General features: G+C 38.0%; 1 long non-coding RNA gene across 1 annotated transcript; it reads left to right on the plus strand.

The window, feature by feature from the left end:
* The first annotated feature begins 270 nt into the window (after nt 1-270).
* On the plus strand, nt 271-3,115 carry LOC120111631. The gene is made up of 3 exons (XR_005513040.1): nt 271-541; nt 1,196-2,403; nt 2,730-3,115. It is a non-coding gene; the product is annotated as an uncharacterized LOC120111631 (long non-coding RNA).
* The last annotated feature ends 1,689 nt before the right edge of the window (nt 3,116-4,804 follow it).

Genomic DNA, 4,804 nt, shown 5'->3' on the forward strand with positions numbered 1-4,804 from the left:
TCATCCTTTTTGTCCACTAACATAAAGAACTCCGCTATTAATCTTGCACCCGAGAAAAGATCCCCTTCACTAAATTCTTTACAACTTGCCCTTTTGTTATCTCTCCAAACAATACAGCAACAAGCATATTTAAACATAGTTTATCTTTCATGAACGTACATCCTTCTATATGTACGTATGCGATGGTGGTCTTTTTAAAGATTCTATTCCTTGAGACGAGAAAAAAAGAGAGATAATCATGGAATTAAGACTCAGAATTACAAAGATGCACTGGTGAGTGCTGTCCGTGGGTAGATAGGAATAGATATGGGAAATTGTTATTTTATGTGGGGCGGCCATTGGGAGCAGCTTTCCATGGATTCCTTTCAAATGAAGGGATGTCATATACCCCTTCACCTCCTCCTATATAAACCGTTCCAATCCTTCCCTTGTTCACCGCGCAAAATCTTTCTCCATGTAGTCTCCTCTTGAAGTTCCTCAGAGATCTACATCATGTCTCCTCTTGAAGTTCCTCAGAGATCTATTTGCAGCTTGGGGACAGGTTCGTGCGTTGTCTGAGTTATATTTATATATGAAGGAGACTGGGCTGAATGGAGGCTGACAGAAGAGAGTGAGCACACGTGGTGCTTTCTTGCATGAGTCGATGCTCGAAACTATGCGTGCTCACTTTCTGTCTGTCACCCCCCACCAACTCCATGGATGTTGGTGTTGCCCTTCTCCTCGATCTACATCTGAAAAAGATGGGAGAAGGAAAAAAAAAAAACAAATAACTGAACCGAAATGAAGAGGACTGTGTTTTCGAAAAAAAATAATAAAGGAGAGTTGAACATCAGGTCCTTTTTTTCACAGCCATTTGATGCGTCTAATTTCATCTACTTTCACCACGCAGTTTTAATGTGTCACTGAAAGTTTTATCCTGAGCATATATGGATAGATAACTTTATTATAAGAACGCACGGACACGTACGTACACGCGCGCACAAAGACACACACGCTCATTTTGTAAGGATATATATGAAAAATGACCCTTTTTCTTACAAAAACAAGAATCTCCAATTTTTAGGATTGCGCCTGCCCACAATCTCTAAGATTACTCTTCGATTGGTGCCCTTCTACATTTATTACTTGTTAAGTACTGCCTTCTACAAGGATACAAACATGCCCTAAGAGAAAGGTGTTTTTGCTTTCCATGTAGTATGCAGGTAATGTGCCAACGGAGTTTGAACCCTGGATCGCCCCCGAGTGCAAGTACTTAGAAGAGAGGTGCTGACAACAGCCTCAAGAGAAGTATATTGAGGTGCCGTTTCATAATCCTTAGAAGCCTACTCAAGAGCTGTGATGCTCTGATACAAGTGAAATGATGATCATAATGCGTCTATACATATATAATCTCTTGTTTTATCATTCTCTCAAGCTCTATATTTTTCTCTTTATAAGAGAGAGAGAGAGAGGAGAGGTGGGGGGGTTGTGGGGGCCTAAAATATACTTGATAGTATTTGGTCCTAAATGCTTCACAAAATGAATGATGGATCTCTCAATCTGAAAATCCACATCATTGATCAATTTTAATATCACAGTGTATTAGGAAGAAGATGGAATCGCAATCAATTTCATGTTTTTAGATTATTTTACTCTATTATTTTATATTCTTAGATATCTATATTTATTTTTTATATTTCGTTGGGATAACTTTGAAAATAGATAATTAAAATATTAATAGTTTACCATTTTTTTAAAAAATAAATATTATGCTAAGGAAAGCGTTGGAGGTCCCTGGGCTGTTAAGCCATGGATGCAATATTATTTAATTTTTTTAAAAATATTATAATACAATTGCTTGTTGATTTGGAAAGAAAAATGTGCACATAATTTTTTTGAAAGTCCTATATGAAAAAAAAAATTGAAATCTTTTGAGCACCCCAAATTTCTCTTGCCTGTGTCCTAACTAACTAATCTCTCTATCTAACATAGTTAATTTCTGCCTCCATCTCTATCTCTCCCTCCAACAACCTCATTCACCTCCAATCTCTATCTCTCAATTTAAATTTTATTTTTATATAATACTAATTATTATTTTTTATGGGTATTTTATCCTTCATTTAAAACCATGAAAGTTATTCCTTATTGTCCCATCCAACATGCACTATACATATTTGCATGCCACCAGTTCAAAAAGAGTCAAAAGGAGTCAAATAGATTAGTAGAATGTACAGATTAATTAACATACGTACCTTTGCACAACTAAATGTACTTATATTTGTCTTGAGGGAAACCGAGTGGCTGGCCAAGCTGTACGTGGATCTTGCTGATGGTATAAGGACTTCGGATTTCATGAGTTCTAAAGTGTTGCTAGCCTTGATGCTCAAAGACACACCTTTTTGTGTGCATAATGCATAATTGCAGGTATTTCCCTCTTATTCCAACCAAAGAACATAAACAAAAAGTATATTAAAAGTACAAAGCTCATATTTTTAGGTTCTCTCAAGATAGTCCTATCCAATATTGAACATGCATGTCGCCAAGGCAAAGAATTTCTTTTATTGTATATCGTACAATGCATATCCAATGAAAGAGTAATCTTACCGCATGGAACCTTTTTTTGGGGGGGATGAAATGCATCTATGAACTGTTGTTGTTATTATTACAAGGCTGTTGTTGTTTTAGGTAGATCTTTTTTTTCTTTTATAGAACCATTTTGTTGAATTGTTGGTATCATATTTCAAACACAGATCTTAAAGTCCTGAGACCCAGCTTCTCGATGGATCCAGTTTGTTGTGGCCTTATTCAGAAGGCACTCTCCTCCAACCAAATAGGAATCCTGCCTCCGATAAAACAAGCACTGGGCCACTCCAATCAAGAAAAAATCTCCACTTTGTTCCAAGAAATTCACGTGACCGAGACCCAAGCATGCTCGAAAACTAGCAAGAATCCACGGCGCTGACGCTTCCTACGCCCAGAAACTTCATATCCTCTTATCCTTTAAAAACCGAGAGAGAGAGAGAGAGAGAGAGAGAGAGAGAGAGAGCTCTTCCCCAGCACTTTGACTTTGCACCCATGTAACTAATGTATGAAGGACAAACGAATAAAAAGTAATAAAAAAACACTAATCTATGAAGGGAACAATGGGTAAGAAGCGAATCATGACCACTCAAGAGGAGATGCTCTTCTCTCGTAGCCAGGTCCATCCTCTCTTGTATGGTTTAGCGGCGTACAGCGGAGCTAGCATTTCCTTTCAACCACTTTGCACCATACAAAATCGAGAAGGTAGGTAGCATGACGTAGAACATCCTCGTCTCCCCAAATTCCCTTCACCTTTTCTTCTCTTTTTCCTCATTCTCCACTTCTTTAATACCACCAATTGGCTACTCATCAATAATATACCGCACAAAATATTGCAAGCATATCGTATAAGATGCACGCATGTGCATGCTTCTGTTAAAAATATATACGTTGGAGACCATTTTCAAACTAATTAACAGCCTTTTTGCATATAGACGTCATTGAGTGTGAGAGAGTGGTGGATGGTGGGTTGAGGTTTAGAAAATGCATTGATGCTATGCCTGCAGAGAACAAGATGTGAATTTTGAACGGGAAACAGCAGCCCACCCCTTGCTCTCTTCTCATATTACTCCTTCCAATCTTTCTCTGCTCGCCATACAAACAGGAAGATGGTTCGCTTCAACTCAGGTCTTCTCAGGAGAGAGCTAATCAATAGGTTTGTTTATGTGCTTTTGTGTGGTGTTTATTTGGAGGGAATGAGCTTAATGGTGGTTGGCAGAAGAGAGTGAGCACCCATGGTGATTTCTTGCATGGAATGGAGTCCATGCTGACACCCACCACCTACTCCATGTCTACTTGATGCGTTGCTCTTCCCTTTTGGAGTTCAGTGATGGTCTCCTTCTTTGGACAATTCAGAAAACAATATTAAGTCCATGGAGAAGTGTACTTGTTTTGGTTTTGTTATTTGATAACGGTGGACTACTGTTAAACTGGCTAAAGCCAAGTTGCTCCTAGTTACAGGGTCTAGTCGAATTACACCCATTATTCGATTACCAATTAATCGATGGCAGTGACTGAACAAGGCAATACAATTGGGTCTCACAGTCTGTACTAATTAAATTTGTTTAAATCTTGTCTGCGCGTTAATAAAAGGATGAATACGCAAGAGGTGGACCATCAGTGAGGAATCCAAGTATATATATGTAAACATCATTATTATAAATTTTTATATATGCACCTTTCTTTTAGCATGCTCCAGTTTCTATAGCATCATGATGTTTATCAACAAAGTATATTAGTCCGCAAGCTTACTCATTCAACTTAAAAAACCATCTAAATTATTAGAATTTTAAATTTTTATAATATATTCAAGGAGAATCCAGTGCTCTCTAGAATATGCCAACTGTCGGCCTTAAAATGCGCCAAGTATCAGCCCATATACCTATCATCATCAGGCAAGCTGTTAACATCTTCAATTTTTAATTGAACCCTCTAATTGGGGGCTCCTTCAACAACTAAAGCAATGTTAAGAATAATAAATTTTCCGAGTGGAGGAAGATTTCTTTCTCGATCAATCAACATTTCAAACTTAAATATTTGAATGGGCTGGCATCAGCCCGGAAGCATGTGGCCGCTAGATTTCTGGCAGTTATTTTGTCTGTTAATTGTCGTCATCAAATTATTCTATCACTCTGCTACCGGACCGCCAAAGATTTATGCGACTTGACATTAGATTTGCCCGGGATCTTTTGAAAGTGGAGGCTGTCGAATCTTTGTACTAGAAGTTGTAGCAATGAAACGCACA

Source organism: Phoenix dactylifera, chromosome 8 (assembly GCF_009389715.1).
Source record: "Phoenix dactylifera cultivar Barhee BC4 chromosome 8, palm_55x_up_171113_PBpolish2nd_filt_p, whole genome shotgun sequence".
NCBI classification, from domain to species: Eukaryota; Viridiplantae; Streptophyta; class Magnoliopsida; order Arecales; family Arecaceae; genus Phoenix; species Phoenix dactylifera.